This window comes from Macrobrachium nipponense, chromosome 5 (assembly GCF_015104395.2).
Source record: "Macrobrachium nipponense isolate FS-2020 chromosome 5, ASM1510439v2, whole genome shotgun sequence".
In the NCBI taxonomy this organism is placed as follows: domain Eukaryota; kingdom Metazoa; phylum Arthropoda; class Malacostraca; order Decapoda; family Palaemonidae; genus Macrobrachium; species Macrobrachium nipponense.
Window position 1 is genome coordinate 85,467,939 of NC_061107.1, and position 14,807 is coordinate 85,482,745.

Consider the following 14,807-nt stretch of genomic DNA (forward strand, 5'->3'; position numbering starts at 1 on the left):
TAATAGCCACAGTGCCCTCTTAAATTCTCAGATTCTTTGCTCTTTTTTTTTCTTTTTTTTCTTTTTGGCAGTGACAAGCTTATCCAAAAAAAGAGCAAAGAATCTGAGAAGTTAAGAAGGCACTGTGGCTATTACAATTTCATATATATATATATATATACAATATATATATATATATATTATATATATATATATATATATATAATATATAAAGAGAACGTCTTTCCATAGATAATCACATTGAGAATCTTCAAATCTTTATATCTTTGTGGTTTTGAAGACTCGAACTGAAGACCTCGAGGCGAGGTAAGGTACAGAGATCATAAAAACCAATTTCACCTCAGAACCGGTTCCCTTTCCCCATCAGGAAACGGCAGGTAATGTAATCCCATCCTCCCCCCGTTTCTTTCGGGTACCACCAAACCTGTCGTTATCACCTGCTAAATTAAACGGTGATGACCCGGGCGAATTCTTTAGTAGATTAAAAGTAGATTACGAGGTGAGGTAAAGATGAGGTTTTCCCCGCGAACTGGCGGGTGTATGTGTGTATGTATGTTTGTAATCTGAATGATTGAATTCATTTTTAACTCTTATCCTTTGCTTGTTGATTTCCAAACATTTAATTCTATTTTTGTAAGGAGCAGCTTCACTTCACCGGAAAGGAGTGGGGGTTCTGGCGAGGGTAGGAGATTGAGGGGGTAGGGTGGAGGAAGCCGACGAAGAAAATTATCCACTACCTCTGACATACTGGGATTTGGTCGCTTAGATAAAAAGGCGGAGGAGGAAGACAGGTCGGCGAAAAGTGTTATAATTCTGAAAGTTTGGGAAAGAGAAGACAGTCTAGTGCTGCCTTGAAAGAGTGATTAAATTGTTATAACTGATGGGACATTAATAACTAAGAACGGAGAATATATATGCAAGGCAGAGGCGGTTTGTTGCAGTGAATGTGATCAGAAAGAAAGGGCACCTTCTGTGTAGTTCTATAAAACATGCACAAGTTTTCAGCAGATGAATGATGAATGTAGCGTGACCGTGGTCTTGTTTTGCTACGAAATACAGAAAGAGAAGTTAAGGAAAAAAAAAACTTCTGGGTACAATTTTATGCGAAATGTTACAGGTAGTCGAATCCAAAACAGTTGGTATCGGATACCTTTTTGTGACAAATCTGGTCATCGAAATGCTTGCCCCATCTGGACTAAACACCAATTAGTCCCTTTTCGTCTGATCGTCTCAGTACTGCTTAGTCACATAATCATTTCTCCAGCCACTCCTCAATCTCCCTTCAGAATATGTTAAGCCAGTGACCGTGATTATCAAACTCCCCGTTTATAATCTCTCTTCCATCTTACTTTCCACCCTTTTCTAACAAATGTTTCGACAACATTCTCATCGCCAAATGACCTCATAGGTCCCAGAACTTGGACTTCGGCCTAAATATTATACTCCATTTTACTGATCAGACAGGAGAACCTTACAGTCCTAGTGTCCTGTCTCCTTTTGCGTCTAACAACTGTCTGCTGTGGAACTTAAAGAACAGAGGAATGGTTTACTTTACCGAAGCAACGCCTCCAGTGGTCGTCGCATGAAGGTATACTTGATGGTGTTGAATGGAACTCACAATTTTTCTGTCATTTATTATCCGGAATTGAGATAAGTTCTTGCTGTCATATTTATAACAAGGTATATATATATATATATATATATATATATATATATATATATATATATATGTGTGTGTGTGTGTGTGTGTGTGTGTGTGTGTTTGTGTGTGTGTGTGAATGCGTTTGTAACGAGAGAGAGAGAGAGAGTAATATATATATATATAGCAAAGTTAAACACTATATCCGTGTTCTAATATGTTGTAGGAAGCCCACTAAAATTCGTAAAAAATTGAAAGTTTTTTATTTAAGCTTTCGGAGAGTACATTATCTCCCTCTTTCAGAAAGATAAATAAAAGTTACATAAACTGAAAACAACGGTCAAGGTAAAAGAAATAACATACAAGCATATGGTTGTATCAGAATAACTGCCCTATGGTTTGCCAATCTTGTTTAACAACTTAGCTACACTAACTACATGCTTTGTCATAATTGCATTACAGAAAAGGTCCAGTTTAAAATTACTCTTATATATATATATTCATAGCGTCAACATTTTGGATTAGAATAGATTTTAAGTTTTCTTTTTTCAGTGTTATTAACAACCTTTATGTTTTTCATTTTGTCTAGGTTAACCATATGATTTTTACTTTGTCTATGTTGAATCAGGGCGTTGGTTTTATCACCTTTCCTTAATGAGTCACGATGTTGTCGTGACTCATTAAGGAAAGGTGATAAAACCAACGCCCTGTTTCAACATAGACAAAGTAAAAATCATATGGTTAACCTAGACAAAATGAAAAACATAAAGGTTGTTAATAACACTGAAAAAAGAAAACTTAGAATCTATTCTAATCCAAAATGTTGACGCTATGAATATAAATAAGAGTAATTTTTAAACTGGACCTTTTCTGTAATGCAATTATGACAAAGCATGTAGTTAGTAACAAAGGCTAAGTTGTTAAACAAGATTGGCAAACCACCGTAGGGCAGTTATTCTGATACAACCATAAACTTGTATGTTATTTCTTTTACCTTGACCGTTGTTTTCAGTTTATGTAACTTTTATTTCTCTTTCTGAAAGAGGGAGAGAATGTACTCTCCGAAAGCTTAAATAAAAAACTTTCAATTTTTTACGAATTTTAGTGGGCTTCCTACAATATATACATACATATATATATATATATATATATATATATATATATATACATACATATATATATATATATATATATATATATATTATCTCTCTCTCTTTATATACATACACACACACACACACACACACACACACACACATATATATATATATATATATATATATATATATATATATATATATATATATAAATATATATATACATATGTATGTATTTAAACCAACGCATCCGATGGGAAGGAGACCCAGCGAATTTGGGAGAAATTTCAACTAATGAAGGATAATTGCAGAACTTTGCATACACATCCAACACTTGGACATATTTGCAAACAAGCAAATGACTACGTTATCTCCACCTTGTTTTTAACTTTTTTTTCTTTTCATGTGTGATGGTTCGTAGTTCGAATAATTCCGTTCATATGTTTCCAAGCAATCTTACTTTTTATTTCTTAATTTTTTATTTTCAGGTTCGTGCATAGCGAAGACGCTCAAGCATTCCAAAGAGCAGGGAGTCACGGAGTCTGCATTTCATGACCTGCACCAAATGGCAATGCGTAAAAATTTCTGCAGTTCATGACCTATGAATTTTTGCATTTCATGACATGCTCCAAATGGCAATGACTACAAAATTCTGCATTTCATGACCTGAATTTTTGCACTTCAAGTCCTATGAATTTCTGTATTTCACGACCTACAACAAACGGCAATGAGCGCGAATTTTCTGCATTTCATGACCTATGATTTTCTACAAATCATGACCTACGAATTTCTACATTTCTTGACCAATGAATTCCTTGAATTTCATGAACTACGATTTTCTGCATTTTATGGCCTATGGATTTTTCCATTGCATGACCTACGAATTTCTGCATTTCATGACAATGAACCCAGAGATTTAAGGTCATCCATCCATAGCTGCATCTGCCCTTTCATATGCGCTGATGTAAACATTATACAGTATATATATATATATATATATATATATATATATATATATATATATATATATATATATATATATATATATATATACATTTTGATTTCATCCATCTTTTTCAGAAAATTCCCAAGCCTCTGCCTTCATCATTCCTGCTCCCGCTTCTGCTTCTGATGATGCTGCTGCTGTTGCTTCTGCTGTAAGCAGGGGAAGATGGGGAATATGCTGTCGATGGCAGCAGCGTCGCAGAAGCGGCGACGGCGTTGGTGGAGGTTGTGATGATGCTCCGAGAGAGGAGGGATGTCACCATGGCAACGGCATCATGGCGGCATAAATTTTGCAGGCTACAAGGAATAGAGGTTGGTGGGGGTGGGGGTTCAATAGTGGGGGAATGGAGAGAGGGGGAGGAGAGGGAGGGTCGAAGAAGCACACAATGGAAACCTGACACTACGCGGAGCAGATATGGGCCACTTTTACGATGCCCAGAATCAAAGAAACTCATTGTGAGAGTTTTCACAAAAAAAAAAAAAAAAAAAAAAAAAATGGTGAAGAAGAAGAAAAAGAAGAAGAAAAGGAAGAAGAAGAGTCAGCACATCGAATGGGGGATTTTTCCTTTCAGCTCCTGCCAAAACTTTCCTCAATCTAAATTCTCCGTTCGGTCATTATCGGGTACCTGAGTTTGCTTCTCATCTAGTATCCTTTTACTAAACATTCCTTGTAATGTAATATAGAAAATACATATTCAATCCTTTATTTCTTTCCTTTATCTCCATACGTCATTCATTTCCTGGTCCTTTTCAGCCACATTTCCCTTTTCCTATTTCCATTTGCTCTTCTTCTTACCTACTTTCAACTGCTCCACGTCTTCCCATTTTAATCATCAGTTTCTCGTCAGATCATCAGTTTTCTTTTACATTTTCCATATTTACTTCTTACGTTTCCACCTGTGTATACGTTACTCAAACAGAATTAAATGAGGAGACTAGTTTGCTCTAGAGAGAAATCTCAAAAGAAAAAAAAAATCAATAAATAATAAAATAAAAAAAATATAATAAATAGATAAAAAACCTATGAAAATGAAAATGAACAATGCGAGTTTAATTTCCTTTTTAACGAAATACCCACAAGACGAAACACGAAGGCCCACGAAAGAGGTGACGTGCGGACTTTAGCAGCGAACACTCGACACCCATCATGTCAAGAATAACTAACGACGGGCGTCGAACAAGGGGCGAAAATCTACATAAAGCAACAAATCGAGAGAGAGAGAGAGAGAGAGAGAGAGAGAGAGAGAGAGAGAGAGAGAGAGAATGTCCCTGCACTACCTACCTTCGCCAATCAATTTTCTTTCTCCTTTTTTTCCCTCACTTATCTCTCCCGCGCAGGAGGGTAGGGAAGAGGCAACAGCAAAGATTATAATGGAATAAAAGTGTGAAGGGCGATGAAGTAATCAATATCTCGGGAGAAAAATGACCCTAAACACCCACCTGCCCCCAAACACCCCACTCACCCCCACCCAACGGCACCCTCGATAAAAATTATACTTATCGCTACACATGAGAGTAAACGCGTACTTGAGATAGATAGCGGAACGAAACGAGGATTTGGAAAATGAACAAATTCGCGTGAATTATTTATGTATGAATATGTATGAATATCTGTCTGTCTGTCTGACACATATATACACACATAATTTAATTGCATATAGTATACATACATAAATCCAATCATATGCTTTGGCAACAAGTATACCTCGGCAAAAACATAAAAAAATAAGATAGTAAGAAGCCGCTTGTGAATAACAAACATTCATTGGGGATAGAAATTCACTGCAAGTAATATTGCATCTAGTTAAAAATCTATTCGTAAATGAAATAAAATACAATGTGCGTTTACCCATACTGGTGCCAACACACCACACACACACACACACATATACATATGTATGTGTGAGCACCCTGTTTACGTGCCTCACTCGAACGAGACACCCTGCATCAAAAAGCTACACTTAATTAGTTATCAAAAATAAGCAATTAAAATATCCGGCCTTTTATCGTAAAAGCAGTTAGGAAGGTGACAATTTTTATAACGAGTTCCTGGAAAAAAATCCTCTAATATTCTAACTCAATATCTCGTTCATTAAAAAAAAACTCGTAAATTTAAATCACATTTAGGCTTCAAAGCTTTCATAGGGCACCATGAAAGCACATTGCTTTCTAAGAGAAAAGAGCTCATCAATTAAAGCTTTAGGATGATTGACAAGCTACATAAAGTGATATACACTGGAATTGGAATATAAAATCTAGGCCAAAGGCTAAGCGCTGGTACCTAATACGAGGTCATGCAGTGCTGAGAATAATGTTGACACAATTGTCAGGAGAGGGTGGAAAGTAAGGTGGAAGAAAGAGAATATGGACGGAGGCAAAGTAAAAGGAATGAAAGGGTTGCAGCTAGGGACCAAAGGGAAGCTGCAAAGAGCCTGAAAGTGTCTACAGTGCAACGCGTGAGGTGCACTGACAGCACTACACCCGACGGGGTAAGTTTTTGGATTTAATAGATGGAAGACATCAGGAGGACAGTAATTACATGAAGAATGCTCAATGAAATAAAAAACAAAGACGAAATAAAGTTTACAATAAGATACCACGTATGCGAGGTAGTGCCGTCAGTGCACTTCACGCGGTGCACTGTAGGCATCACTTAAGATCGCTTGCGTCGTCCCTTCGACCACTGGCTGCAACCCCTTTTAGTTCGTTTGCATTACCTCCATTCATATTCTCTTTCTTTCATCTTTCTTACCTGCCTCTCCTAACAACGGCTTCAACATTATTTCTAGCGATGAATGACCTCATACGGCCCTGCACTTTGACTTTGGCCTAAATTTTATATTACAATTCCTATATCCTAATAATCTCAAAAGAACAAATTTTTTGTATTCCTGATACTGCAAATACTATAATTTTTATTTGAATGGACACTTCCAGGTTAAAAAAAATTCAAGAGTAAGAGGATGTTTAAGTAATAACCTCATGAACATAACTACAAATAATACGGAAGAAGGAGAAGAACACCACTACTTTGTTATGCACAATGACGATCAATGGAACTCGCCATTTAACCAATACTCAGGTCATCAACATTATCATTGTTTCACAGGGGACACTTACTTGAAAATCAAGCTTCCAAAGAATGTTGGTTTCAACCTCTCACCGCAGCTCCAGTGATTTTTCCTCGGCCCAGGAGAGACGCAAACCCGCGACATCTGACTGGCACACCACGACATTAACCACTATACCAGCGGAGCAGCCTGAGGGACGTCTGTTCTTGCTGGTAGAGGGCCAAATTAATCCAAAAACGACGGCTTCAAAACTCATACCTATGTATTTACAAATCTTGTACTTCGACAATACGATAATAAAATTCCATTATTTCAATTAGTAATAAGGACAGAAGTAACTTCTAAAATAATTTCATTTATTAAAAGATATTAATTATTACACGTCCAGTGTTTCTCACACCGATGGACTGTGGAGCTGTCGCATTTCTACCCTAAAAGGATTCCGCTTGTAGTTTAATAACACACGCGCACACACACACACACACACACACACAGAGAGAGAGAGAGAGAGAGAGAGAGAGAGAGAGAGAGAGAGAGAGACTGATTCTTCCTAGGTCCTTAAGGTCCGTCGGAGTCACTGGCTTTTCCAACCTCGCTCACAGATGGACTGATATTGAAAAAATTCTCACGGGAAAATGAATAAAACAAACAAACATACAAACAAACGTCCTGTGGAGGTAAAATGGGCTCCATCAAAGACTGGAGCGGTACGGGTGAGCTGCCATCAACAGGTGAAAAAAAAAAAAAAAAAAAAAAGATGACGGCTCCGAGTCCCTCACGCTTCATGTAATATTAGGAGCAACTGTTTACTGGGCATACAACCCGGATCCTTTCTTTATTCAACACAGATGTTCGAGTGCCAGAGGATACGAGCCGTCACTGGATAGAGTGGAGTCCTCTCTGGTCGGATGTTGCTGACCTTGCAAATGTCACTCAGCGTTGTTGACGGTAGACTCTCTGCACTGTTGCTAATCGTTCAGCCGCTACATGACTTGTTCTGTTTGCTAACTTCGTTTTCTGCCTCACATTTCTTTGCTTCACTGCTTCGTACACGTTCATTCAAACACTGACTACGGTCACAGAATGGCGAGGGAAGTTAGAACCATTACAACTAGTGTCAGGAAACGTCTAATAAAGTCATCCAGCCATATTACTGATTCAGAAATATCTTTCTTAAGGTTCGCCTCTTTACAGATTTACGAAATCACCAAATCAAACAGAAAGCGCCAAATCGATCACATGAGATCAAACCAAACTTAATATATTCACAAATCCACGCGTTCATGGAACTCGACAAATATGGCGATGAAAGACCAGCCAATACCATGATTGCTTGAATACCAACTGGATAAATTATCAGGTTAAACTCTACACTTTTGAAGCTCTTATAAAGACGCTAGTCACAGACATATCAACAATTCAAAAGATTCACCTAAATCGGAAATTTAGGAATTGTTTCCTAAATAAACAAAATATTCCCAGGCCATTCTGATAGTAACCAGTAGAGCATTAAAGGATAAAATGGAACTTAAAGAAATGAGAAAATAAAGGTTGTTTCTAACACAAACTCCTTCTGAGCAACTTGAAACTTGATTCGTTGTTAGGACTTTCTGTGTGAAGTCCAAAGATGTAAATATCTGAGTTAGGTAAAAAACGAGGAGTGAAACACATGAATTTACATCCCCAAAAAGGTTAAAAAGGAGGCCACTATTATTATTATATTTTTTTTTTATTATTATTATTATTTTTTTTTGCTCTATCACAGTCCTCCAATTCGACTGGGTGGTATTTATAGTGTGGGGTTCCGGGTTGCATCCTGCCTCCTTAGGAGTCCATCACTTTTCTTACTATGTGTGCCGTTTCTAGGATCACACTCTTCTGCATGAGTCCTGGAGCTACTTCAGCCTCTAGTTTTTCTAGATTCATTTTCAGTGATCTTGGGATCGTGCCTAGTGCTCCTATGATTATGGGTACAATTTCCACTGGCATATCCTTCTTATTTCTATTTTCAGATCTTAATACTTTTCCATTTTTTCCCTCTCTTTCTCTTCAACTCTGGTGTTCCATGGTATTGCGACATCAATGAGTGATACTTTCTTCTTGATTTTGTCAATCAACGTCACGTCTGGTCTACTCGCACGTATCACCCTATCTGTTCTGATACCATAGTCCCAAAGGATCTTTGCCTGATCGTTTTCTATCACTCCCTCAGGTTGGTGCTCGTACCACTTATTACTGCAAGGTAGCTGAGTTTCTTGCACAGGCTCCAGTAGAAGGGTTTTGCCACTGAATCATGCCTCTTGCTATGTGGTTTATGGTTACATTTTTCGTATTGCACTTCCTACATATGGGAGAGATGTTATTTCCGTCTATCGTTCTTTGAACATATCTGGTTCTTAGGGCCTGACCTTGTGCTGCTGTTATCATTCCTTCAGTTTCCTTCGTTAGCTCTCCCCTCTGTAGCCATTGCCATGCGTCATCGCTGGCTAGTTCTTTAGTCTGTCTCATGTATTGTCCGTGCATTGGTTTGTTGTGCCAGTCCTCTGTTCTGTTTGTCATTCTCCTGTCTCTGTATATTTCTGGGTCTTCGTCTACTTTTATTAGTCCTTGTTCCCATGCACTCTTTAGCCACTCGTCTTCACTGGTTTTCAGATATTGCCCCAGTGCTCTGTTCTCGATGTTGACGCAGCCTCTCTACTTCCGTATTTGCTCTTGGGTGTAGTGCTTTGTGTATTGTTATATGTTTCCTGGTTTTCTGATCTATGCTGCGGAGTTCTGCCTTCATCCATTCCACTATTCCTGCCCTGTATCTGATTACTGGCACTGCCCATGTGTTTATGGCTTTTATCATATTTCCGGCGTTGAGTTTTGTCTTGAGTGTCGCCTTGAGTCTCCGCATATATTCTTTCCTGATCGTGTCCTTCATCTCTTGGTGTTTAATATCCCCTCCTTCCATTATTCCCAGGTATTTGTATCCAGTCTCATCTATGTGTTTGATGTTGCTCCCATCTGGTAGCTTTATCCCTTCAGTTCTCGTTACTTTGCCTTTTTGCATGTTGACTAAGGCGCATTTTTCTATTCCAAACTCCATCCTGATGTCCCCAGATACAATCCTACAGTCTGGATTAGGGCATCTATTTCCTTGATGCTCTTACCATACAGCTTGATGTCGTCCATGAACATCAGATGGTTGATTCTGTTGCCTCTTTTCTTGAGTTGGTACCCGGCATCCATCTTCTGTAGTACTTTTGTCATGGGAATCATGGCTACTACGAAGAGTAGTGGGGACAGTGAGTCGCCCTGGAAGACCCCTCTCCTGATATTAACCTCTGCAAGTCTTATTCCAGAGCTTGTAAGTATTGTATTCCAGTTGCGCATTGTATTTTTGAGGAAGCTGATGGTGTTTTCCTCTGCCCCATATATTTTCAGGCGTTCTAATAGCCATGTGCGTGGTATCATGTCGAAGGCTTTCTTGTAGTCTATCCCTGCCATGCTTAGGTTGGTTATTATTATTATTATTATTATTATTATTATTATTATTATTATTATTATTATTATTATTATTCAGAGGACGAACCCTATTCATATGGGACATGCCAACCACAGGGGCCACTGACTTGAAATTCAATCTTCGAAGAATATGCTGCTCATTTGAAGTAATAGAAGTGATAGAAGTTAATAGGAAATACAGCAAGCACCGATCAGTTATTAGAAAAGAAACAATAGATTAACAATTTCATAAATACATATATAAAATAAATGGATAAATACGTCCAAGTCCTTGAACAATTAACAAGCAAAACCTCAAGTCCTGAGAATGAAAGCCAGTGACAGATTAACAATTTTACATTAATGAAAGCTCAAGTCAGTTTTGGTAGGACTTTCATTCATGAAAATCAGAGTTACCTAAACTAATATTAAAGATTTAGCCCAATAATGGACTAATCTACTGATGGACGGAGTCTCGGAAGTTACAGAGCAACTTTGAACATAATTCTTCATAACAGAATAAATTCACAGTTTTGACAGTTCCACTGATCAGCAACGATAACATTTACGATAATAAGTAAAATATCGTATCGTTGCAACAGTTACAATAATTTATCGTAGCGCAACAATGACGATAACTTATTGTTGCTGCAACAATTACGAAAACTTATCGAGTATAGGTCCTGTCAATATTGTCCATTTAGAAAATAGTATGGATGCAATGCAATTATGTAGATACTTTGTCTTGAGACTACTTGAGATATAGAGGTTAATAAATCTGTGAGGAAATATGACGGTAATTTCGGCGGATGTAAAGAAATACATAAATGCATACACGATATATTACAGAGTAAACAGCTCTCTTAATAAATAGTAAACTTAATGTATACATCTTGAACAAAGACATTACGACGAAGCTCAGGGTTTGGAGTTCAGAGTTAGGATTTAATGATAATTTTCGACGGCAAAATCTCTCCGCCATCAAAAACACGATGTCTCTTCTTTATAACAAATGCTTCGGCACAAAAAGACGAACTAATACTGAAAGACAAGTAACCATAAAACCGAGTAAAAATATGAAACGAATCGCGTAAAGCGAACGACAAAAAAGTAATGTGGACAAAAGCAGCAGGCGAGAGTGGATGAGAGAAAAATAGATATGAAATATTGTTACCATAATTCACGAGGTGATATATAACGTACTCATAAAAATGTCACCCGGGAAGTTCCTTTCCTCTTTTTATCTGCATTCAAGTTTAACTCAGCCTTCACAAATCCTCGTAATGATAAATATTTTTTCTATCAATCTTCATTCAAGAAGCTTTCTCCAGTCCATGATGTTTTTCTTATCGAGGGCCGTTTTTCTTGTCATTTCCTGTTTTCGTTTTATTTCTTTAATAATGGAAGGAAGGGGGATGGAGGCAGAAAGAGTTTTATGGAAAATATCATATTTCCGTTTTCCGTCACGAGGCACTGGGAACACTCCCTGATAAATTGTACGTCTTGTGAACAGGCTACATTTTAGGCTGTTTCAGCTCTACACAAAAAAGGGTATTCACTTGGGCGCTTTCAATTACAAAACGAATGTTGTTTTCTCTGTGGATTTAACTCCGAGTGGTACAAAGAATAAAAGGAATCTATGGCCAGGACTGTCAGATTTCTATCAATGCTGATAATGGAATACGATGACAAAAAGGGAAGTGAACAAAGAATTATTTATGCATATACACGCTAACAGTATATATATATATATATATAGATAGATAATATATAAATATTTATAAGTCTATGTATACAAATATATGTATAATATATATTCTATATGTAATAAATATAGTATAATATTATTACAACATACAAATGTACAGTAAAAAATATATATATTTACACACACACACACATAACATATATGTATATTGTGTGTGTGTGTAATATAAAACACACACACACATACAGTACAGATATACGTAAGATAAAGCACATAAACACATATATACACACAGCAACATAAGATAAATGACTGTCAGGTATTATTTTCGTAATATCGGTTCATTTTTTGGCTGCTGCAATAAACGATTACAATCTTGCTATTACAGGTTATTTATGACAACCCCGCCCCCCGCAGTTTTGGAGAATTAGTCAAGTCATGAAAGACTGGAAGGAATTAAAAGTCCGCCTGGTATAATACACATAGTATAATAAATATAACTTGATAAATATATAATGTAATCTCTATGAAACAAATGTTTCGTGCTTTATTTATTCAGTTATGAGAAAAGGTAATAATTCAATTTCTGGTCCATTTATCAGTGAAGTAAAGTTATCTTAATGAAAACTGAATACAAACATACATACGTACATACATACAAATACATTGTGCGTCGCGTGTGTGTTTGTGTGTGTGTATATATATATATATATATATATATATATATATATATATATATATATATATATATATATATTCTCTCGATTTCCTCTGTTTTATAGGTTTTCTAAGAAAAAAATAAGCAAAATAAGCAATGCCTTAGTCGTAGTGCTAAGGCCATTTATTTACCGTTACCACTAGAAAGAGAATATTACATACGTACCAAGTCTACAAACACGTTCCCTGTCATCAACAAACTGCGAGGAGTCATGTCTTAGGATCTATCATCATTTTTATCATTCAGAACATGAATCCCTATTCATATGGAACCAGCACACAGGGGCCATTGACTTAAAACTGAGGATCCCGAGAATACGGTGTCCATTTGCAAGAAGCAACACACGGTAATAGGATATACAGAGAGAAGAGGTCAGTTATTTGAAAAGGAAACATAGTTAAACAAATGAATAAGCAAACTGAACAAAAATCTAAGTAAATTATCAAAATACAAGGAGAGTTGCTTTACGGTAGTGATGCGTCGTATATTCGCTTGAACTCAACTTAGATTGACAAAGAGGAGAGAGAGAGAGAGAGAGAGAGAGAGAGAGAGAGAGAGAGAGAGCTTTAGTATGTAAACTCCGATATGAAACATGACTGACTTCGACTTTGAAAATCCAGTTTTCATTTTCTCTCCAACAGACCGACGGTGGAAAGGAAGCCTCTTTACTCGGCTGCAAAACCAATTATGCCTTAGGCGGCCCCTGCAACGCTACAAGGAGAGGGGAGTGCTGTAATTGGCAGGAGTCGTTTTATATTCTCGAACAACGATACAGGTAAGCGAAAATATTCTTTTCAAGGGGGATAAAAAAAAAAGAGAAAAAAAGTCCGAGTTGGTTGGGTGGATCACAGATACATATATGGAAATAAGAACGATCTTGATTGTAATTATTTCCCAACTCATCAGATCCATCGTTAGTTTTATCCATAGCATTACTTTCGGTATATATATATATATATATATATATATATATATATATATATATATACATACATATTATATATAAACACACACACACACACACCACACACACACCCACACACATATATATATATATATATATATATATATACCTTCGGTTCCAGTACAGAACATGAAATAACATGTACGTACATGAATGACCTAATCTTTTACACCATAAAATTAAATTTAAAAAAATCCCCGGATAAAAAAAAACATACAGCAATTTGGCAATATTTTATGATGATTGAAAAACACCTCGAAATATGAAGCCATATTAAGTTTTAGAGAAAAGGAGAGGAGAGAAGAGTTAAAAAAAAAAATAAGGAGGCGTCCACTTTAGGAGAGGAAATGATTTTGCAGCGGAAATTTTAATGAACGGTGCAGCCAGAGATGATAAATCAACGTCCCTCTGAAATTTATGGGTATGCGTAGTCTCTCTCTCAACATTATATTCATTTTGGTCAACGTCAAAGAAAGCCATTGATTTCGAGGAGACCTCCATAAATTGTATGTCCTCTCTCTCTCTCTCTCTCTCTCTCTCTCTCTCTCTCTCTCTCTCTCTCTCTCTCATATTCGCAGGCATTCCAAAAACGCTGAGGTTTCGACTACCGAGATCCTGTGAGTGGCTTTAAACGTTAAACAATTACTTTTAAGTTCTCAGTAAGCTGAGTATCAAATTGGACAGTGCTGTCAGTGCACTTCACGCGGTACACTGTGGGCGTTACTCAAGGTTCTCTGCAGCGACTTTTCGGCCCTAGCTGCAACCCCTTTCACACTACTTCCGTTCATATTTTCTTTTTTCCATCTTACTTTCCGCCCTCTGCCAACAATTGCAGCAATTGTTTCATAGTGGAACTACGAGGTTTTCCTTCTGTTACACCTTTCAAACCTTTTCTCTCTCAATTTCCCTTTCGAAACTCAGATCGAAATATAACCCACCTGTTATAAAATCTACGTATATAAGAAACAACGGGAAGTTATCATTCCTCCGAATGATAAAATAACTGTCTTTATTTTTGGTGAAACAACAATGTAGCTCCAGAGGTGCCACACCCACTGATAAGGGAATCACCACCTGAGGGGGGGGAGGGCAATGGGTGGGGATGGAATAACGACA